Below are 24,765 nucleotides of genomic sequence, written 5' to 3'. Positions count from 1 at the left end.
CTTCAGTATTTCTGTAATACTTAAATAAATAATCTCTGTTTAAAACAAATATGGCATATTACAAACATTGAATGAGATTTTCAAATGTATTATTTGCTCCGCTTGTATATTAGTTTTAATTCTTTGCTGAAGAGGGTAAATAGTTCTTTGAAATTTTCCTACATTGATTTTGCTTGTCACATAAATTGTTAGGTATACATACACAGATATATATAAAATTGTACTGTACTGGGGGATTTCTATTTCTTGGGTTGGCAATTTTTTCTAATGAGTAGATTATTCAGCCCTCAAATATTGTGTTACCAAAAAAGAATTAAAATGATGTCAAAGACATAAACATTTTTTAGGAAAAAATATAAATTCTGCTCTCCTTTTATTTTTTACTGGCCAAAACATATTATGTCAATCATAACATATGACATTATATCACATCAATTATATCCTGTCATATCAGGCCAAAATGGTAATGAAGCCTGCTTAATAATGTATTACAGGATTTGCTACAGCAGCATAATCCAAAAACCATAAAAAAATCACATGTCCCCATTGACAATCAATTTGTTGCTAAAAATTTGGCTGAGTAAAACTCATTTTTAATTTAGACAAGTGTTTGGTAACAAATCTCAAGTTTTTCTAAAATTTTAAGGATGTACATATTTATGAGATGGATGAAGTAGAGAGAGATCTAGGATGTTCCAGCAGCACCATACATCCTTCTTGAGCATGAGATGCATTCTGAATCAGATCAACATCTGGCATCTCCAAGTAAATGGCATAGCCACATAACTAATACAAAAAGGAGCTATTTTTTAATCATAAATATCTCTTTATACTTCTATAACTATATAGCATATAACCCATTTTTCAGGGAACCTTGTTCCATAAGTCTACAGATTATAGATTTGTTTACCAGTGTGTTATGTGAGGCACATCCAACTAAAAACATGGTACAGATAAGCACTTTCTCTCTAGCTAATACCACTAGACTGTTTACCAAGAGTTTTGTCATTATCATGTTTACAAGAGGATTTGATTGGGTCACTTGCCTTCTTTCTTTTCCTGGAGTGCTCCAACATGGAAATACACTGGCATGAATGGATCTCAGACATACTTGCTTAACTCTTTCTTTCTTTCTCTTGCTTAATTCTTTCTTTCTTTCTTTCTCTTTCTTTCTCTTTCTTTCCTTCTTTCTCTCTCTCTCTTACTTTTCTTTCTTTCTCTCTTTCTTTTACCTTAAAAAGAAAACAACATAGGACATATATAGATATAGAAATGAAGAATATACACATGAATATATATAAATATCCTTATATACATTATAATTATAGAATAGATTGTAATATGTAGTTAAAGTGAAAAATAGATATTGGGATATAATAAAATAAATAACATAATGCAACTTAAAATGAATATGAGACCTGCAGGTTCTGTTGGTTCCAAGGTATCACTTAATATTTAGGAAAACATGCTTATTAATCTAGTAATCTAAGTGGTGGCACAAAAATGTACATATTTATGATTACACATTATTATTCATTAGAAGAGCTTAGAATTAGTTGAAAAGCTCATCATTCTTTAATGGTGATATTTCACATTTTGTTCTATTTTCCCAATAATAATATTTGCTTCAAATATAAATATAAATCCTACCTTAAAATACACATCTCCCTAGAGGAAAGTAACAGGAATACTGTTTCAACTGCCTTTTTTTAGAATTATACTAACACACATGCATGCACATGTCACAAAGGCATACATGCATAAAGACATATGCACACAAATATATGACATTAGTCCATTAATGGTACCATACAAAGCCAAACATTTATTTATAAATAATGTTACAGTTACCTAATAGAATATTGCTGTGATATAAACAGCCTGTATAAAATTTTTTTAAAAAGTTATTTTACACTTTTTATGCATGCAATTGGTTAACAAACATCAATTTTGTGTGTTCATGTGTCTGAATGTGAATGTTTGCATATGTTGTGTGAGTAAATACACGTATGTGTAGGCACTTGGATGGATAAATTAGGTCCCTGAGACCAAAGCTCTAATAGTGTTGGACTGCTGTAGTTTGTGATTTGGGGGAAGCAAATATATCAGTAACATAATATGTAAATACAATGTGCATTCATTTATGTACATATATTATAGTTTAAGTGAGTACCTTATTAAACAACAAAAATAAGTTTATCTCAAGTGTAAATAGGCTGCTATTCAAATGCTACTCTACAAAATTTTCTTTGCTCTTGCATTTCTTTGTTCCTTTCTTCAGAGCTTTAATATATTGAATAAAGTACATGCCTCCACTTTGATATGTGTTAATATCAGTATTATACTGGCTAATGCATCATGGGAACCTATGGATATCTGTCCTACTAGGTCATTAAGGAACAAAAGTGTTTTTAAAGATCTTTTAAATATGCAAGTGTCTTAGAGAGTTAGACAGTATCAGTAGAAAGTGCTAAGTGGGGTATAAAATAAAATGTTCATTAGTCTTCACAAACAACAAATTTGGCAATTTGTGCTTAAAAACGCAATTACGATGCTGTTAAACATCCTCAGAACTAATGAATTTAGTTGAAATTGTGCAGAAAAGTGAATGGAATAAAATACAAACATACTGAAAATCAAAGAATCAGTTACGTTGGATGGCATGTTATATAAGAAGCATGGAAATAGTAGTCACTTATAATGGTGTATATTAATAGTATCACTTAATTCCATTCCCCTAATTAGTATGACTCCATCTCAGCATGTTTCCAATTATTTTCATTGAAGACCAATCATAATAAAACATAACTTTTGACCCCTCAAAATGTGGATTGTGAGTGCTTATGACTAAAATCAGTGTTTCAATTGCCTTGTTTCCACGAAAGATGCATTTTATTAACCATTGTGCTCTTCCAGAGACCTTGGCTTCCTATTTTATAAACCATCTCTGAGTAGCTGTATCCAGAAAATGAATTGTGTGGCTGTTGAGTTACTATGTGATACAGAATTAAATTAATAATATCTGAATTTTTTTACACTGAAATCTTATCAGTATGGTGAAACATCTTGTGAAAAAAATTTATTGTTTTTAATGACTTTTGTTAAGGTAATTATTTTATGATTTGTGTTCAGTGTGTACCAACAAAGGACGAATGTGCATTAAAAAATGATGATTTAACATTAACTACCATTTAAAAGGTACAGGGGCCTACGATGATAAAATATAAAATACATATGCTATTTCCGGCTAGATTCATAGGAAGAAAACATTTTTTACAGTTATTAAAGAAAACATTTTACTATCTAAGGAAACAGCTAAACCTAAGCAATGCATTTTGAGGAAGGCCACTGAGAGAGAAAGTCATTTTGAGTTATCAGAAAATGAAATTCAAGAGAAATCTGGGATGATGGTTGTTTATTAGCACAACTCAAATCTCAGTCTTACTTCAGTTAATATAGTGTAAACTGAGTTAAAAATAAATCAATATTTCAAGGTTTCTATGCCTCTTCAGAAACCATAAAATTTTTGTCAGGTGGTGACTACAAAAGCTGAATGATCAAATTCCTACACAAAAGAACTAGTTACCATAACATAGGTTGGAGACAGAACCAGAAATCTACCAGGTATCATTCCAGGCCTTAGAAACAGAATGGAAACTTTCCATTTCATTACAGAATGGAAGACCAGTGTGTAGTTTTTAACTGGACATGAAAATCTCTTAATGCTCATTACTTTCATGGCCATTTGATGATTCTCTGATTGCTGTTTCATAGTTAACAACTTATGAACTACTTAATATTATTTTTGTTAGTGCATATAATTTAAGTCATGCCTGTGTCTATTTCATACAAGTATATTGAATCTTCAGGAAGCCTGAAAACGTAAATTAAAAGCTGATGTCAGGAAAAATAAAGGAGTATACTGTTTTACAAAATCCTAGTGAAGCCTCCCTTACAATTGTTTATAGTTAGTAGTCAATATCAGCTCTTTTGACTATAATTAACATGAAATGTATGAATCATTGAAAGTCAGTAATGGAGTTCATACATTTGTATAAATGATTCTCATAGTGGGTTTTTTTCACATGCCCAGTAGATACTACTAAGCCATTTTTTTATTTTCATATTTGCGTGTTTATGTTTTAAACTCATGTATCATTTTTCATACAGCCTTTACATATCTTAATGTAAGAATATTTATTTATAAAATATAGCGGCTGAAAACATTTACATTGATACATTCTACATTTAATTGTCAGGTACTTAAAAATAGTAAGATCAGACAGGCTATCTTTATTTATATACAAAGAGCATACCACATATTCTTTTATCAACACTCCTAATGTATTTAGGTATTTTAATTTTTTGTGTTACATGATATTAAAAAGGAGTAGACATTGAACTTCAAATATTTTGTCAGTCAGATTCTTTTGCATTAATAACATCTATCTCACAGGGACAGAACACTTAGCATCAAGTAAAATTCCCTACACCTAATAATGACTATCAGTTTCAAAGACACAGTCAGATTATTATTTATTTTGACATGGCATTATTATAAATATAATGAAGAAACTGCTTACTTGGCCTTTCTACCAAAGATTAATATACTATTTGGAGTCACATTATAGTTTAATGTAATATAAATATAGCATAAATTGTAAATATTTTTCTGAAATACTAAGGTTTATTGCAAAAGAAGTTGGGGATGCTTTGTTTTCAAATCCTAGAATACTACTTAGTTGCTTGATAAATTAATCAAATTACTTAAGTTTTTTGCTTCTGTTTCCATGTGTATAAACTTAGAATGGTAATAATGCCTAAATCCCATGGGAGAATGAGGGCAATGCTCTTAGCCCAGTCCTTGGAAAAATATAGGACTCAAGTTATCTTGTCTCCTTCTTTAAAATTGACAAGAGGCCAGGAGCAGTGGCTCATGCCTGTAATCCTAGCACTTTGGGAGACCAAGGTGGACGGATCATGTCAGGAGTTCAAGACTAGCCTGGCCAACATGGTGAAATCCTGTCTCCACTGAAAAGTACAAAAATTAGTCAGGCATAGTAGTGCGTGCCTGTAATCCCCACTACTCAGGAGGCTGAGCCAGAGAGAATTGCTTGAACCCAGGAGGCAGAGGTTGCAGTGAGCCAAGATCGCGCAACTGCACGCCAGCCTCGGTGGCAGAGTGAGAGACTCCATCTCAAAAAAAAAAAAAAGAAAAAGAAAAAAAGAGATTGACAAGAATTTCCAAAATTACTACATTTTGAATGATTATGAGAATTTGAAATAGTCTTATCTGAAGTAGTAAAAAATGATTATTTTGTTTGAAAGAATTTTTTAGTAGAAAGTTATATAAATTTTAAAAAGATAAGATACGTTATGAACTTAAATGCGATTAAATTCCTTCCAAACATTTTCTAGAAATCTTTTACAAACATGATAAATAAGAGAAATATACCATTAGAAAATTGTGAATGATGATCTATAAGGAGATAAAAGTTAGACAATAAAATAACCAACCTTTTGTCTTCAGAATTGACAGTCTTGACTCAGAATAGTGTCTCTAGATGAGGTAAACTGCCATGCTCTTTCTGAAACAACAGTCACTAATGCGGAGCCCTTGATGGGCAATAACTGTGATTCTTCAAGATGACCTTTTCTTAAAATTTTGTAACAGAATTCAATCAGCTATAAAAATGAACTCAGTTGAAGACCTCAATGAATTTCATAGGATGTAATTGAAAACAAGGTTTTCAACATTATTTCTTCAGTCTGCATAATTAAATTCATCAACATTTTTTGTTCTCTATTACCTCCCCAAATTTATTTGGTTTCATTTTTGCTCGGTGAGGAAAAATATTAAGTCTAGGAATGATTTCTCTATATGCTTAAAAAAACTATATAAAGCATCTTTAGAAGTCCTATAGATTTTAAATTTCATTTTATATAATTTCATATGAAAATCTATTTGACAATAGTTTTCACTTTCCAAAGTCAATATTTTATATCTATTAAAAGCTAAGACGATAAAATATTTAAATTGTGGTTTACAATATCTGCAGAAGATAAGGAAGATTTCACGATAGAATATGCTTTGTCAATTTATCTTTTTATAGCCCATTCCTATTGATAATAATAATAACAATAATAATTGCTTGCACAAACAATTTTGCAGTATGTCCTCACTTATCATTCACAGATTCTTGGAAACTGTAATTTTTAAGCAAAATAAAGTATAATGACAGTATATATTGTTTCTGTCAATGTTACAAGGAAATGAAGTAATGGAAATGACATAATTTGAGGACCTGCTGTATGTCCCTTCTCTTGCAATCACCATTTTAAAGAACCTATTAAGGTCATTGAGAACTTATTGTAGAAACATTTAAAAATAATTCTTTTATAGCTGACTAACAGAAAAAAATGGTTAGGTAGTCATCATCAAAGCTAAGTAATTTGTTCATCTTGGAAAAAAAATAAATAGGTTCCATTTACCGAAAAAATAAATAAATAAATAAATCTCACTTTGTCTACTTTAGGGAAGAATTCCAAGTAGTTCCTGAACTGCAGCAGATTGTGTGAGGATAACAACACAGAAAAAAAGTCAACTTTAGATAGCATTTAAGAAATAAAGAGTTATTAAATTATAGTAGACATTAGTGGTTGTCTATTTAATATCAATTTCTCATTTTGCCTGTCGTTATCGTAGCTCTGATTTTACTCAGGGTGGCAACATATGCAGTTAAAAATCTAGATTTTTCCAGCCTCCCTGTATCCATCGACACTGCTCCGGCCAGTGATGCCACTGCGGTATTTTAGGAAAATTTTGAAATCTTTATAAAGGTGCCAATGCTTCCTCAATTGGCTTTATCATCTTCTGGATTTAAACATGTATTTGTGACAACAAGCACACAAACAGAAAGTTACATGGAGGTTGCTGAAGAAAAGGACCTCAATGAAGTCACTCCGATTACGTTATTTTTATATTCAGATGCATAACCTGCGCTAACTGATACCTGGGACCTTTGTGAAATGTGCTTTGCAGACATATGAATCACCGTCATAGTACAGTGCACTGCCCAGGCAGGTGTTGAGTTGGCTTCCTGAGAATACTTTCATTACTTTCAACCTGAAATCTATGAACCAGAGAGAGCACACTGCCCTCTCTCCGTGAGTAACCACTTTACAGTTTCAGTGCAATATCAAACTGCAAAAGGACATTTTCACACTGATTTAAATGAAATATCAAAAGATATATTAGGTTTGCTATTTGGGGGAATCAAAATGAAACTAAATGCATTTTTCTCTGATACTCCACTGAGAATGCATATTTATTAAATAATTTTATTGCCAAAACAAAGTACCAAAGTACTTTACAGACACTATAGATATCAGATAACTCCCCTACTCCGTGGGAAGATCATAGTGTCCTTTTGACATGAACAGAATAATATCTATCAAATTTAATTCCTCTGCATATAGTTCTAACAAAATACAATTATAGATCAGTGTTCTATGCTAGTCAAACTATTCATTGTAGCCCTAGATGAAACAATTAAGATGGAATTAGGTTGAACTGTACACTTAAGTAAATTTTATGGTATGTAAATTAAACTTACATAAAGCTGTTAAGCAAACAGAGTAAGGAAACAAATTGAATGTACTTCTTCAAAAATGTCAACTGTTTGTCAAAAAATTGACCAGCTCCTACCAGGAGAGTAAAAAAATCATCTAATTCGCTATAAAATGGTAGTTATACCTTTACATATCAAAAAGATAGGAACCAATGTTGGTCAATTGTAGCATGTCTTATACTATTTCTTCCTAATAAAAGATAAATTTATTTAATCTTCTTTTTTTGTGACCTCGCTCTATGCCTCCTGCATCTCAATAGTAACTATTGAGAAAAAAAAAATACTGGGAATTATTGTTCGGCCAATAGCCTGGCAAATATATTAGCTATTAATACTAGTTAATTTATTGTCAAATATTAAATCAATAGATAATAGGAAACATTGCGATTGTGTTCTTCAGTCTTTAAGCCTGATTAAACATAATTCATGTTATATAATTACCAAGCAATTTGATTTTTCTTTCATTACTTTAAATTTATTCTGAGGTCATTTATCCTACTGCCACAGGATTAAATATACTGCAATCCCGTTGATTTCCCTAGATTCTTCTCTAACCCAGTATCTTAGATATGTACAATGAAATCTAGAAAGCACTAGAATATTATTAATGTTCCACAATTTTTACCACTATATATGCACATATATATAGAAAATACACATATAATTTTCCTATTATATATACATATATGTAGAATACATACATATATATAAATATATGTGCATACATATATAAAAATTTTAAGCTCATACTTACTTCTGTATTTCAACCAAGCACTGCTTCTATGTTATTTTTTCACTTAGTCTATTTCTCTTCCTGGCATGCCCTTCCCAGGCAAATTTACACTTCAATGGTTGATTCCCTGTACTCTTAGAACTAATCTCTGATCTTTGATAACATTTTTACATTCCTCCTAAAACATAACAGTAGCCCTTTTGTTCATATGGCATTTCGTCTCTACTCTGAGAGCTCTATAAGGGCTTGAATACTATAGATGTTACTGTTGCTTTCCACACCAGGCCTCCCTGAGTGCTTTACACACAGTAGCAAGTTTTTAATTATCTGTATTTTCTTTTATTTCTATAAATTTGAGGGATACAAGTACAGTTTCGTTACATGGATATATAGTGGTGAAGTTTGGGCTTTTGGTATAACAAGCACCCAGAAAATGTACTTTGTACCCAATAAGTAATTTCCCATTCCTCATTCCCACCCACCCTTCAGAGTCTCCAATATTTATTATTCCCCACTCTATGTCCATGTGTACACATTATTTAGCTTTCACTTATAAGAGAAAACATGTAGGATTTGACTTTCTCTTTGCATTATTTTACTTAAGATAATGGCCTCCAATTCCATCTATGTTCCTGCAAAAGACATGATTTCATTCTTTTTAATGGCTGAGTAATATTCCACGGTGTATATATAGCACATTTTGTTTATCCAGTCATCCATTGGTGGATACTTACTGTATATTTGCTATTGTGAATCGTTCTAAACAAACATATGGGTATAAATATGCTTTTGATACAATAATTTCATTTTCTTTGGGTAGTAGTAGTAGTGGGTTTGCTGGATCAAATGGTTTGAATTTTTTTGAGAATTCTCCATGCTGTTTCTCAGAGGTTGTACTAATTTACATTCCTATCAACAGTGTATAAACATTCCCTTTTCTCTGCAGTGTTTCTAACATTTGCTTTTTTTTTTTTTTTTTTTTTTACTTTATACTAACAGCCATTCTGATTTGTGTAAGCTGTTATTCCACTGTGGTTTTAATTTACCTTTCTCTGATGAATAATGATGTTGAGCATTTTTTTCATATGCTTGATAGCCATTTGTGTCTCCTTTTGAGAAATGTCTTTTACGTGCTTGGTGGCCCTTTGTATGCCTCCTTTTGAGAAATGTCTGTTATGTCTTTTGCCCACTTTGAAATAGGGTTCTTTGATTTTTGTTATTGTTGTTGTAGTTTGTGAGTTGTATGCATTTGTTGTAGATTCTGGATATTAGTCTCTTGTCAGATGCATAGTTTGCAAGTATTTTCTCCCACTCTGAAAGTTGTTCGCTTGGTTGATTTGTTGCATTTGCTGTGCAGAAGCTTTTTAGTTTAATATAGTCTTACTTGTTTATTTTTGTTTTTGTTGCATTTCCTTTTGAGGTTTTAATCATGAATTATTTGCCTAGGCCAATGTTTAGATGAGTTTGTCCCAGGTTTTCTTCTAGTATTTTTATAGATTCAGATATTAACTCTTAATCCACCTTGAGTTAATTTTTATATATAATGAGAAGTAGGTGTCCAATTTCATTCTTCCGGATATGACAATCCAATTTTCCCAGAACCATTCGTTGAATAGGGTATTCTTTCCTCAGAGTATGTTTTTGTTGGTTTTGTCAAAGATCAGTTGGCCTTAAGTACGTGGCTTCATTTCTCAGTTCTGTATTATATTTCATTGACCTATGTGTCTATTTTTATGTTAGTACCATGCTGTTTGGTTATGATAGCCTTGTATGAAGAACCAAACTGAAGGCATCATATTATTTGACTTCAAATTATATCTCATTATCTTTATTGAAGGCCTACATTATCTAACTTTAGCTACAAAACTAAGTTTATAAAAGTTTTGTAGAAGAAATGACTTGTGGATTATTATTTTTAAATAAATATTAGTAATATTTGTATTTTACGTAACATTTGTCACATCTCTGATCTTCTGTAAACAGTTTTTATTTTGCTACTTCTATCAATTTTGTAATATTCTAGTTTAGGATTTTTCCAAATGATTGCCAAAACAGTAGTATTTCAGAGCTCATAGAAAACTAAATATTTTTGGAAACATGATAAATAAAATAATTCTTGATTTACAAGTTTACAAAGTAAATTATTTCTGAGAAACGAAAACAACATGTTTTACATGTACATAACTAAAAAATAAATCTCTGGAATGCAAGCTCACTGAGACCTTGCATTACTCATTTTTGTATCTTCCATAATGGTTAGTGCATTGTGTGACACATGGAAGACAATATTTGTTTATATAGAAATAAAATCTGACTTTGGGAAGGCAGTTATTCAAAATAATACCATTTCTAATATTAATGCTCATGGTTTTTTGCCTTATTTCATTTCTCAAAAATATTCCCGTCTTCCATATATTGAATTTAGAAAGGCTGAATATCTGAATAAGAGAAGAATCATTAACTTACGAGTGTTTTGTTTTTGTTTTTTGAGATGGAGTCTTACTCTGTCACCCAGGCTGGAGTGCTGTGGCATGACCTTGACTCACTTCAACTTCTGCCTCTTGGGTTCAAACAATTCTCCTGCCTCAGCCTCCCGTGTAGCTGGGATTGCAGGTGCCTGTCACCATGCCTGGCTAATTTTGGTATTTTTTAGTAGAGAGAGGGTTTCATCATGTTGGCCAGGCCGGTCTTGAACTCCTGACCTCAGGTGATCCACCCACCTTGGCCTCCTAAAGTGCTGGAATTACAGGCATGAGCCACTGAGCCCAGCCAAACTTATGGTTTTAAGAAGATTTATGTTTTTTCTATTATTGTTAAAATCTCAATTTCGTTTTCTTTTTGCTGTGGTCTTATGTGCCTAACTCTCCCAACATTTTGGGGTATGCCTTTTCTTTCGTTTTCTTTTCTTTTTTCTTTTCTTTCTTTCTCTTTTCTTTTCTTTTTCTTTCTTTCTCTCTCTCCTTTTTTCTCTCTCTTTCTCTCTTTCTGTCTTTCTGTCTTCCTTCCTTCCTTCTTTACTTTCTTTTTTTGTTGTTGTTTTTTGACAGAGTTTCACTCTTGATGCCCAGGCTGGAATACAATGGCAAAATCTCAGCTCACTGCAGCCTCCGCCTCCCAGGTTCAAGTGATTCTCCAGCCTCAGCCTCCTGAGTAGCTGGAATTACAGGCGTCTGCCACCAAACACAGCTAATTTTTGTATTTTTAGTAGAGACGGGGTTTCGCCATGTTGATCAGGTTGGCCTTGAACTCTTGACCTCAGGTGATCCACACACATTGGTCTCCAATGTTCTGGGATTACAGGCATGAGCCACCGTGCTGGGCCAAGCCTTTTATTTAAAATACAAATAAATGTCTCAAGCTCCCATCCTATGCAGTATCAGAAGAAAGTCCCCCAAACCCCTTCCTTCCCATATTTCCAAAGTAAGTGCCAGGTGAGTGGTAAGTGCCAGTTGAGGGGTAAGTGCCAGGTGAGGTATCAGAGCCACTGCCATGGCAAGTGATTGGCTCATGGGTAATAAGAGGAATTTACCAACAGTACAGGTTTGAAAGGAAAGTTATTTATTTATTTATTTATTTATTTTGTTATGGAGTCTAGTTCTGTTGCCCAGGCTGGAGGGCAGTGGCACCATCTTGTCTCACTGATGCTGAGAGCAGCTCGGTCATGGAGACCCTAACCCAGCAGCACTAGAGGAATTAAAGACACACACACACTGAAATATACAGTGTGGAGTGGGAATCAGGGGGCTGACAGCCTTCAGAGCTGAGAGCTGCGAACAGAGTTTTACCCACATATTTATTGACAGCAAGCCAGTGATAAGCATTGTTTCTATAGATTGTAGATTAACTAAAATGGGAAACAAAGGGATGGGCCCTGGCTAGTTATCTGCAGCAGGAACATGTCCTTAAGACACAGATTGCTCATGCTATTGTTTGTGGTTCAGGAACGCCTTAAGCAGTTTTCCGCCCTGAGTGGGCCAGGTGTTCCTTGTCCTCATTCTGGTAAACCAACAACCTTCAGCATGGGCATCATAGCCATCAAGAGCATGTCACAGTGCTGCAGAAATTTTGTTTATGGCCAGTTTGGGGCCTGTTTGTGGCCAGATTTGGGGGCCTGTTCCCAACATGTCCCCCTTTTTTTTTGGCAAGATGATAAAAGCAAAGGCAGCTTTATCTCCATGAGCTACTTCTCACAGGAATTGCGATCCGCATCTGCAGACTATATAAAGACAAACAACACAAATTAAAAGCACAATCATCATTGAAATCATAGAGCCTCCAAGTGTTTTTATCCATTTCAATGGGTTAATAGCTACTAATGCATCTGCAGCTCCTTCAAGCACTCCAGTTCCTGACACTAAGGTCAGGTGTGCCTGGGATGCCTTAAATATTTGTTCTTTTAATTTTGCAATATCCAAAGGCAAGTTTGTAGAGTGTCCTTCTAGATGCTTTTTCATTATTTCCCAAATTTTGATCTCACTAAGAGCCATTACTAGTTTCCACAAATCCTTATGTTTAGCTCCTAGAGTGGGCCATATCATTTGAGGTTGAGGTGCCACTATACCACTGTGTTTCCAGATAATAGGAACTCTTGCCATACTTCTTACCATTTCTACCATCTGACTGTTTTATTCAGACCAGCTGAACATAGTGTGGCCATGGCTTGCAGATGGAGAGGTGCAATTCAAGCTAAACATCCCCTTAGGGGACCGTTCGGTAATGATTCCATGGGAATCACTGTGCAGCACCTCTGCCTGTTCTGCAATGCAATCTTCCCAAACAAGCACATTTATTTTTGGACCAGGTCCAATCCTGTTTACAAATAGGTTTTTGAGGTGGTATGCCTCAATTATAGGAGCAGATTTATTATAGTAAATACTAAGACCAGAAAGCAAGTGTAACTGTGTCATAGAGTGATTATATCCAGGCATTATTGCCAGCCAAGATTGATAGCAAAGGGGTAGGCAACTAGTGGCCATTCCCAAACAGATAGGCAGATGTTCAAATCCTAAAGAAATATTCATAACAGTTTCTTCCTCATGTGGGTGAGATGGGCCTCTATCATCTGTAGGACCAAACATCCAAGAGCTATCATTAGTGTATACCTCCACTGGGGGGTCCAGCCAAATTACAGGTCGTAGAAGTGGTGGAAAAGGTAAATGTGCCCAATAAGTATAATTGTTCTCTGTGTCAGCTCTTGTTAAAGGAATACTCATGGCAATGGTGATCACCACTATCATAGCTATCATTAAGTTACTCATTGTGACTGGTTGTCCTGCTTTCCTCAGGTTTTCTTCCACTATCTGTGACAGCTTCTTGATCTGTCCCCCGGTAGGTGGCTGTGTTCAGTGGGTGTTGCTCGTGACAGTTGGGGTCGTCCTCAGTATCAACTTGGACAACGCTGCCACTGGTGGGTCTTTGGGATCCTCCCAAAACCTCTTCCTGGGTATCTGGCTCATAGTAATGCTTTAGATGTCTTGATGATACCCAAATTGGCTGTTGATTCAGTCCTGGAGAAACACAAGCATAGTCTCTACCCCAAGTTATTATTTTACCTATTTCCCAACTTTTTGTTATTGGATCTCTGCACCAAACCAGTTGCTTTGCTTCTGTCTTTACAGCTGGTTTCTGTAGATGCTTTTTAGCTGCTGATAGCATCTAGCCTTTAGGCAGGCTCAAAAAATTTAAAGTCAATAATGCTAGATTCAATTGTATATACGGTGTCCCGTAGTCCCTTTTTCCCCCCTTTTGCTTTTGCAACTGCGGTTTCAGGGAGAGATTCATTCTTTCCACTATGGCTTGTCCTTGAGAATTATATGGGATACCAGTAATGTGTTTAATATTCCTTATAGAGAAAAATGTAGCTAGAGTTTGGCTAGTAGAGCCTGGGGCATTGTCTGTTTTAATAGAAGCTGGAATGCCCATCACCGCAAAACACTGCAAAAGGTGACACATTTAACACAGGCAGAAGACTCTCCTGATTGGCATGTTGCCCAGACAAAGTGAGAAAAGGTGTCTACGCATACATGTACATAAGCTAGTCTCCCAAATGAGGGAACATGTGTGATGTCCATTTGCCAAAGAGAATTAGGTTCCAATCCTCGAGGATTAACTCCTCCTGTAAAAGAAGAATGCACCATTTGGCAAGTTGGGCAATGCTGGATAATAGCTTTAGCTTTTTTCCAGGTAATGCTGTATCTGTGTTTGAGACCAGAGGCATTAACACGGGTTAAATTGTGAAAGTGTCTGGCATTAGATATTGCAGTAGCAACTAGGCGATCAGCCATTTGATTCCCTGCAGTCAAAGGTCCTGAAAGAGGTGTATGAGCCCTAATATGAGTGATATAAAAAGGGTACATTCTACTCCTAACTGTTGTTTGCAATTGGGTAAACAAAGTTATCAGTTGCTCATCTGTATGAAATCATAACTGAGCATTTTCAGTTAATTATGTGGAATGAACCACATATGAAGAATCAGAAATCACATTAATATGCATATCAAAAGCAGTCAATACCTCAATTACAGCTACAAGCTCTGCTTTTGGAGCTGAAGTATAGGGCGTCTGGAGAACTTTACATTTCGAGCCAGAATAAGAAGCTTTACCATTACTAGACCCATCTGTGAAGACATTTTCAGCACCTTCAATTGGTATAAATTTAGTTGTTTTAGGGAGAATCCAATTAGTTAATTTCAAAAATTGAAACAGTTTCATTTTAGGAAAATGGTTATCAAGAATACCCACAAAGTCAGCTAAATGGGTTTGCCAAGTAAGCTTGCTGTATTTGTGCCTTCTTGAGAGGGACAATAATTTTTCCAGGATCATATCCATGTAATTTAACAATCCGAGTTCTCCCATTTCCTATCATAGTAGTGATTTGATCCAAATAAGGAGTCAAAGTCCATGAATTAGTATGTGGAAGAAAAAGCCACTCTACAAGATCCTGCTCTTGAACAATAAAACCAGTAGGTGAATGCTGAGTTGAAAAAATTAGCAAATCTAGAGTCTTCCCTGGATCTATTCTATTTATTTGAGTCTTATGCACTTGCTTCTCAATTAGCTGTAACACTGCCTCAGCCTCCTTAGTTAATTGCTGAGGGCTACTGAGACTAGGCTCTCCTCTAAGGATAGAAAATGGATTACTCATGGCATAGGTAGGAATGCCTAGGGCAGGTCGTATCCAATTAATATCCCCTAGTAATTTTTGAAAGTCATTTAATGTTTTCAATTGATCCCTACATATGGTTACTTTGTGTGGCACAATTATAGTGTTATTTGCTAAGGTCCCCAAGTAGGAGTAAGGAGTAGTAGTCTGAATTTTGTCTGGAGCTATAATTAAACCAGTGTGAGAAATCAAATTTTGCAAGTGATCATAACGTTGAAGTAATATTTCTCAAGTGGGGGCAGCACAAAGTATATCATCCACATAATAAGATAACACTGTGAAAATTTTTTACGAGTAGGTTCAACTGCTTGCCCTACATAAGTCTGGAAAATTGCTGGACTGTTTAACATGACTTGTGGCAACACTTTCCAATGAAAACGCTTAGCAGGCTGCAGGTTGTTTACTGCAGGAATTGTAGATGCAAACCGTTCACAGTCCTGCTCAGCTAAGGGAATAGTAACAAAAGTCTTTTAAATCTATGTCTATTAAAGGCCAATTTTTTGGACTTATAGCAGGAGAAGGCAATCCTGGCTGTAATGCCCCTATAGGTTGTATAACTGAATTAATGGCTCTAAGATCTGTCAACATTCTCCATTTACCTGATTTTTTCTTAATAACAAAGACTGGAGAATTCCAAGGGGAATATGTTGGAGCTATGTGACCTTTTTCTAATTGTTCAGTAACTAAGTCCTCTAAAGCCTCCAGTTTCTCTTTACTTAGTGACCACTGTTCTATCCAAATTGGCTTATCTGTTAACCATTTTAAGGTATAGGTTCTGGAGGCTTAACAATGGCTGCCATCAAAAATAATATCCTAAACTTTGGCAGGAACTTTGTCTTTCTGCTTGATGCAATTCCTTCAAACCTTGCAATTTTTTTCCTAGTCCCATACCAGGGACATACCCCATTTCATGTATCATATATTGACCTTGAGGGCTGTATAATTGCTCTGGAATTAGAACTTGTGCTCCCCATTATTGTAATAAATCTTTTCCCCATAAATTTATAGGTACAAAAGTTGTGACTGGTTGAATAGTCCCAGGTTATCCATCGGGCCATTCACAAAGCAAAATATAACTACTTCGATATACTTCAGGAGCTTTACAAACTCCAACTATGTTAAACTGAGCAGGTTAAATTGGCCATGTGGACGGCCAGCGCTATAGAGAAATGATTGAAATGTCTGCTCCTGTATCTACCAAACCTTTACATTTCTTTCCCTGAATAGTTATTTCACAGGTAGGACATTTATCAGTAATTTTATTCACCCAATAAGCTGCTTTGCCTTGTTTATTTGTGCTTCCAGATCCTCCTGTTCTTTTAATTTCACTTTTCTGATTTCCACATATGACACAATCAGGAGCTGTGCTATACACTGTCCTGGCTCTGCTTTCCAGGGAACAGAAGTAGATATAATAATTTGAATTTACCCATTGTAATCTGAATCAATGACTCCTGTATGTACTTGCACTCTTTTTAAATTTAAACTAGATCTACCTAGAAGTAATCCTATAGCCCCTGCTGGCATCATCTGACTGGAGACAGCAACATTCTTTAACAGTCCCATTACAAAAGGAGAACCTAGTCCATATTGATTGATAGCTTGTTTAAATCCTTTAAGTATTTTAAAAGGAAAAGGCTCAAATGTAGCTATAGTATTTCCCTGTTGATCGGGGAGGAGGGGTGTATCCTAACAGTGAACTGCCAAGCCTCTGTATCACCCTCTCATCTAGCTTGCTGAATTCCTGGCTGAATAGAACTGAGAGGAGTCGCTCAAGGCACTGCTTGAACAGTCACTGGGGCAACTACTTTTTGCCCTGTGCCCTCCGCAAAAGAAAGATCTGGAGGGTCAGGCCACTCTTTTTCTTCAAAATAATGAGGGAGTGCAGAAGGGTAGGGACAAACCTTTCCCTCCTTTGCCGCTTTAACTTTGGCTGGCAAACAAACCTGCTCTGTCACCTCTTCTGTTACTTCGTTATACTCTCCTTCCTCCTTATCATCAGTGTGAAAAGGTTCCAAGGTGGAATGAACCAGAGCCCACACTTGCCCATTGTTACCCTGATGCTTCCGAGCTCCCCTTCTTACTCACCATGGGGACTGCTTAAGAGTACTCGGGTGTCCTCCAGCTTAGTTCCGCGTTCTCCAACCGTCGCTCTGGCAACCCTTTGACCGGAGTTCAAGCCCCATATATAGGCACCACTTGCCGAGACCAGCTCAGTCGTGGAGCCCTAACCCAGTGGCGCTAGAGGAATTAAAGACACACACACACAGAAATATGGAGTGCGGAGTAGGAATCAGGGGCTGACAGGCTTCAGAGCTGAGAGCCACGAACAGAGTTTTACACACATATTTATTGACAGCAAGCCAGTGATAAGCATTGTTTCTATAGATTGTAGATTAACTAAAACAGGAAACAAAGGGATGGGCTCTGGCTAGTTATCTGCAGCAGGAACATGTCCTTAAGGCACAGATCACTCATGCTATTGTTTGTGGTTCAGGAATGCCTTAAGTGGTTTTCTGCCCTGAGTGGGCCAGGTGTTCCTTGCTGTCATTCTGGTAAACAAACAACCTTCAGTGTGGCTGCCATAGCAATCATGAGCATGTCACAGTGCTGCAGAAATTTTGTTTATGGCCGGTTTTGGGGCCTGCTTATGGCCAGATTTGGGAGCCTGTTCCCAACACACTGAAACTCCACCTCCTGGGTTCAAGTGATTCTCGTGAGTCAGCCTCCTGAGTACCTGGGATTACAGGTGCATGCCACTACAGACCCATCTAATTTTTGTATTTTTAGTAGAGACAGGGTTTTACCATGTTGGCCAGGCTGGTCTTGAACTCCTGACCTCAGCTGATCCACCTGTCTTGGACTCCCAAAGTGCTGGGATTACAGGCATGAGTCACCATGCCCTGCTGAAAGGGATGTTTTGTTAGTTAGAAAGAATGCTGCAGCAGGGTGTGGTGCCTCATACCTGTAATCCTAGCACTTTGGGAGGCCAAGGTGGGCTGATTGCCTGAGCTCAGGAGTTCAAGACCAGCCTGGGCAACGCGGTGAAACCACCTCTCTACTAAAATACACAAAATTAGCCAGGTGTGGTGGCACGCACCTGTAGTCCCAGCTACTCAGGAGGCTGAGGCAGGAGAATCACTTGAACCCGGGAAGCGGGGGTTGCAGTGAGCTGAGATTGTGCCATTGCACTCCAGCCTGGGGGACAGAGGGAGATTCCATTTCAAAAAAAAAAAAAAAAAAAAGGAGAAAGAAAGAAAGAACGCTGCAGAAGAGTGCAGCGGAGAGCTTTGGCAACACAGGACTGAGTGCACCGTGGTGGATTTTTCCTTAGGGGTATTTGTAGGCCTTAAAGCAGGAGCTTAAGGGTAATTTGGACCATATTAACCACTTAGGTCTTGACAAATGGTTATATTTGTAGACATTTTGGTGCCTTGATGTGAGCAAGACTTGCACAATACGTTTCAACATGCATGCATTCCGTAGATGTATAGAAATTTTAGTTACTTATACTTTTCTGGGAAAGAAGTCTGGTACCAGATGCTGGTTTTAGATAATAGGGAAGTCTCATTATTTCTAAATTCCTCAGATAAAGAGTTTTGTCTCTGTCTGGTCTGCTTGATGGCCACCAGGTGATCTTTGCTCTCCTCAGAAAGGAGAGCTGAGAAGAAACTTGTCCCCTGCTTGCCCAGTCATAAATCAATTTTATCTCTAATGGGTACTATCTTCTCTTTATTCTTGCTGGACAATAGAGCCAATATGCCTTCATTGCCCCCAAACACTGTTTGGGGGAACCAGACTTTTTCTAAATGTTGAGAGAATGTGGGAGATAATTGTGATCTATGAACAAAGGGGTGAACTTGAAACAAATTAAATACCTCCAAATTCCTCATAACTCTGTGTCATAGGAGACTAAAGCTCCTGTTTTTATTTCATAAGGGTCTCATCTCCCTCACTCTTTGGGCCATATTTTTTTCTTTGTTTCTATCTTTTCAGTGTCTTCCAGAATGTTTACAGAAACTCAAATATTACTATGCAGAGAAATATGAATCTTCTTTGCCTGGCTTTTGTTCACTGACACACTGACACAAAAATGATATTTTATCCTTTATCAAGAGATATATACAGCAGGGATTTTTTTCCTCCGAGAGAAGTTGTCCTTCACAGAGCTATCTGATTAAACCTCAGTCATTTTTTAAAACACATAAATTTCCCACTTTGCTAACTAGAGATTTTCCCAAATATACAAGATTTAAAATGTGATATTTTAGCCATATTTTTATCTTTTTCTGTATCTGTATCCCTAGTTAATTTTTTTTTATCATTTACAATAATTTTACTGACCACAATTACTATTTGTCTTTTTGGGATTTCTTGATCGATGTTTTTTTTTGCTCATTTTTTTTTCTTTTTTTTATCACTTTGTTTCCTCACTTTGTTTCCACACTTTGTTTACTTAAATTTTTTGCACTTTTATAACAAAATTTCTATTTCCTAATTTTTTTCTCTGAATCAGCTAGTAACTAAAGAATTACACAAGTATGGATTTTAAAGAAACTATGATGGAAACAAGGCCCATAGACTTCCTGGGAGATAAATGAAAGCCATTTCTACTGGGAATGTTTAGATACAAATATGTGTACAAGCCTGGGAGTCCACTGAAATTGATTGGCAGTATGGATTTGCTATCAGCATACCTGTGCTTGCAAAAGACCCACAGGAGACTGTCATTCTTAGTTTGTGAAGCAGTCATCCGAAGCAAGAGCAAATGCACATATTAAAAGAGAGTGCTTTCTGCTCCCAATCCTTCTCTGTATAGAAACTGTGCATGAAAACCCCAGAAATTAAAGGAAAAGGTAATAACCATTTAAATAACTTAAACAAAAATGAAATCTCTCTCTCTATCTCCCCAAACACAGTTTGTATACACAGAGAGACACACAGGCATATACACACACAGTCATGCGCTACACAACTATGTTTCAGTCAGCAATGCACCATAATACAATTGTGGTCACATAAGATTGAAACATTCTGATTTTACTATACTTTTTTATTTGTAGAAATGTCTAGATACGATATTTCAGTTGTTTAGATATGTGTCGTTGAACACATTGATGTTGTTTGCTTCATGCGAATACAGCACAGATACTCTTATTAAACAAATGAAGTCTGGTTAGGAACCCTGGTTTGTAGTATAAGTTGTACAGAATTGTATTCACTCAGAAGCAAATTAATTTTTATGGAGTATAAGATGATTGCTACTTTACAAAAATATAATTGTATCTTACTCTTTCCAAAGATGAAAGACAAAAAGGGCATAAGTATTTCTAGAAACAAATTGTAATAATACATAAATATCTCAAATTAATTGAATATATTATAAAGCTTGTATACATTTAACGGGTAGAAGTACACTTTTGTTACATAGGTATATTTCCTAGCGGTGAAGTCTTGGTTTTCAGTGTAACTGTCACCCTGATGGTGTACACTGTACCCAATAAGTAATATCTCATCAACCACCCCCAGTTTGGGCTGCTATTAATGATATCATAGACTGGGTGGCTTAAACAACAAACATTTCTCACAGTTCTGAAGACTGGGAAGTCCAAGATTATTGCGCTATTGTGATGAGGAATCTCCTCCTGATTTATAGATGACTACTTTCTTGCTATGTCCTCACATGGCAGAGAGAGAGATGAAGAGATAGAAACACACACAACACACACACACACACACACACGAACACACACACGGAGAAAGAGAGACATCATCTCTCTCATGTGTCTTCATCTTCTTATAAGAGAACTGATCCCATTCACGAGGGCTTACCCTTATGAACTAATTACCTCTCAAAGGCCCCATCTACAAATACTAACAAATTTGGGATTAGGGATTTAACTTATAAAATTTTGGGGGAAACAAACATTCAGTCCATAACAGGTATAAAGTTATATCTTAGAATATGAGCTGTGTTGTATAGTTGAACACTAAAGTTGGATTCTGCACACTCCTTGGATCCTGACTACATATTTTTTGAAATATAGTTTGGAAACTCTAACTAGCCTTTCATAGATCAATTGCAGGTTATTTGGGAACATAGAATAAGACAATATGGATGAGCATATATAACCTAATGCAAAATATGAGTGTAATAAGAAATTAATGATGTGCATATAATCAGTGAGTATGCCTGTGCTTGTGTGTGTATTTAATAGACATTGAATTAACCTATTACATAAAAATTCTGATTACTTAAGTATTTTAGAATTAGAAATGTACACAAGGATCATGATGGAATATAACTCAGATAATATTTCAGGACAGAAGAAATGCTGATTAGGGTTAAGCTAGTGCTCTATTCAGTTACTGTAAAGGAGGGGGGCCTCAATTATGTTTGGGAACCTGTAGGGAAGAGAAACAGACTGCCACAAACATCCTAAGAAATACTTATGCAAGAAATTATCATTATGTCTTATGCTGAGGGCCTGCAGTTGCTACTCAGACTTTGAAACAAACCTGAGATGGTGATCGTTCCTGAAGTTTAAATGGTGTAATCACCTATCCCAATCTCTCCAAGACACAGGAATATTGAATATCTCTTTCTTTCTCTCTCTCCTCCACATCTTTTCTCTCCCTTTTCAAAGGTGTCATTTATGTATACATATTTTTATTTTTAATTCACATACAGATACCTAAACTATTCCATTTTTAAGAGTAGAAATTATGCCTATTTATAGTTTTTATTACATTGATTCCTATTTTACAACATTCTATCTACTTATATCATAATTTTTAACTTATTGTGATTTTGAAGTTTCATTTTATAATTAAAACACATAGTTGTTTTAGAGATCATTATCAAATGTTTGGAGATATTTTATTTTTTTATTGAGCCAAATTAGCTTTTGATATAGTCAAGATCCATCTATAATATTGAGAACCACCTGTCTCCTGATGCTTGGATTCCAAGGCCTAGTTTTATAGATTTTATAATTCTATGTATTTATTAAATTGTAACATATGGTCCATAAACAAAACAATAGCAAGCCTTTGATCTCAATGTGCAAGCTCATAAAATGATAATGCTTTCATAAAAATAGATGAAAGAAATCATTTATTTAAAAAAACATCCATATCTTAAAATCACAGGAGAACATTAATCCTTTCACTAAGATCATCTTATCATCAAGAATGTGACCTATTCTTGTATACAGACTACACTTTCTGATTGCCATATGATACAGATCTTTGTAAAATGATTTAATGGAACCTGAATTTGCTAAGATAGGTGCATATAAACAGTTACAGATAGAATTTATCTGAAGTTGAGAAGCTGCAGCATTTACAGTATTTAAAAGTAGCCTCATTTGCCAGTGACAGAGAAAGATTCCATGTGAATTTCAGTAAAGTATACCTGAATAAGAGACCCGGAGCAGGCAAGACTAGAAACTGCCTTCCTAGACAGAGCCCATGTTCATCTGAAGAGGATAGAGGTGGATGCCTGGGCAGGCACTATGAACACTTAGAGGAATTAACTCTATTTGCTCTTTCTGAAAATTCATGGGATACACCTAAGGCTGTCATTGGCCACTCTTAATGACATAGGTGTCATTAAGATGAAAGGCTTTCAGTTTTTCTTCTTGTGACCCTAACAAAGTGTTTTTTGTTCACTTATTCCAGAAATATTAAACTTTCCTTCTCATATGTTCTTCCTTTATGGAAAGTCTAGAGCCTTTTGTCAGGAGTATTCAATCATGCCACTTTGCTAAACATTTTTTCTGATGATTTTTTATATTATTGTGAGAAAGTATAGTCAGAGTTTATGTGTAAACTTTGCATAAAATAATCTACATTTTGCAGTTTTACTAGTACTCTGAGTTTTTAAATGAAATTCTTTAAATCATACATTACGGATTCAAATATAAACCACTTACAATAACCAATATGCCTACAGTCAAGATGAATATATTTTCAATACCCAATTTAAATAATGCATCAGTTTTATGTAGTTCTATTTATATGAGCTATATTAAATATGCAACTGAGATTGATGTATAGCTAATTATTCTCATTCCAAATAGCCCATATGACTTAATTTTGTTTCATATTTGAAAAGTCAGAGAATCACCTGCAGCAACTGCAAAATATTGGGATGTATGTGGGAGATAGGTCTTATTTTTAGAACATGGAACAAGATATTTTCCACTTCTCTAGATATTTTCTGTTTTTCTTAATACAAGCATTAAATTATTTATTTCAGGTGGAGCTTCTACTATTTTTATAGCTCATGTAGAAGCAAACTCACTCATAAGATTCATTTCAACTGTTTGATTCATTGAGCTAGTATTTGTTGTTTGCGTCTTATGTGCAAGACTTTCTGTTAAGTATTGTTTGGTTAATGGAATAAAACAAATGATTGTATTGCAGACAACAATATCTCCCCTTCTTAGAACATTAAACAAAACTTCCAAACTAGCACTCATGTTATTCAAATGAACTATGCCCATCATATTTCTCCAGTAGAATAGGAAAAATGTGTTTGAGCTTATCATAAGCCACATTTATAAATGGAAAATGCATTCAGTCCTATGGGGAACAACTGGGTGGTTCCCATACTCTCATCATAGATGATAAATCATGTTCAAAATAGGATTCAACTGAAAAATATTTTTGGCCAGGTGCGGTGGCTCACGCTTGTAATCCCAGCACTTTGGGAGGCCGAGGCGGGAGGATCACGAGGTCAGGAGAACAAGACCATCCTGGCTAACATGGTGAAACCCCGTCTCTACTAAAAATACAAAAACATCAGCCGGGCTAACTTTTTTTTTTTTTTGAAGATGGAGTCTCACTCTGTCACTAAAGCTGGAGTGCAGTGGATCAATCTCAGCTCACTGCAAGCTCCGCCTTGTGGGGCCACGCCATTCTCCTGTCTCAGCCTCCTGAGTAGCTGGGACTACTACAGGCTTGTGCCATCACACCCGGCTAATTTTTGAATTTTTAGTAGAGAAGGGGTTTCACCATGTTGGCCAGGCTGGTCTTGAACTCCTGATAGAGATCAAGCCACTGCACTCCAGCCTGGGCGACAGAGCGAGACTCCGTCTTAAAAAATATATATACACACACACACACACACACACACACACACACACACATATTATCTTGCATATAAACGTTCAGCCTTCTTTTCCTCTAAATTCTGTGTTGGTTACATAATATACCTATATTCTCTATAGCATA

The 24,765-nt window shown here is 35.7% G+C and overlaps 1 protein-coding gene and 1 long non-coding RNA gene across 3 annotated transcripts in view; one reads left to right on the top strand and one right to left on the bottom strand.

Annotated features, from left to right (window-relative positions):
- Positions 1 to 24,765, top strand: part of CDH18 (cadherin 18) — a 366,676-nt gene that overhangs the window by 116,212 nt on the left and 225,699 nt on the right. The gene's annotated exons all lie outside the window — the stretch shown is intronic.
- On the bottom strand, positions 103 to 17,611 carry LOC129059348 (uncharacterized). Its single transcript, XR_008525165.1, has 3 exons — positions 17,472 to 17,611; positions 5,518 to 5,656; positions 103 to 1,232 (listed from the first exon to the last, which is right to left on the bottom strand). It is a non-coding gene; the product is annotated as an uncharacterized LOC129059348 (long non-coding RNA).

Source organism: Pongo abelii, chromosome 4 (assembly GCF_028885655.2).
Source record: "Pongo abelii isolate AG06213 chromosome 4, NHGRI_mPonAbe1-v2.0_pri, whole genome shotgun sequence".
NCBI lineage: Eukaryota > Metazoa > Chordata > Mammalia > Primates > Hominidae > Pongo > Pongo abelii.
The sequence above is the reverse complement of the archived record's forward strand: the minus strand, read 5'-3'. Positions and strand labels throughout refer to the sequence as shown.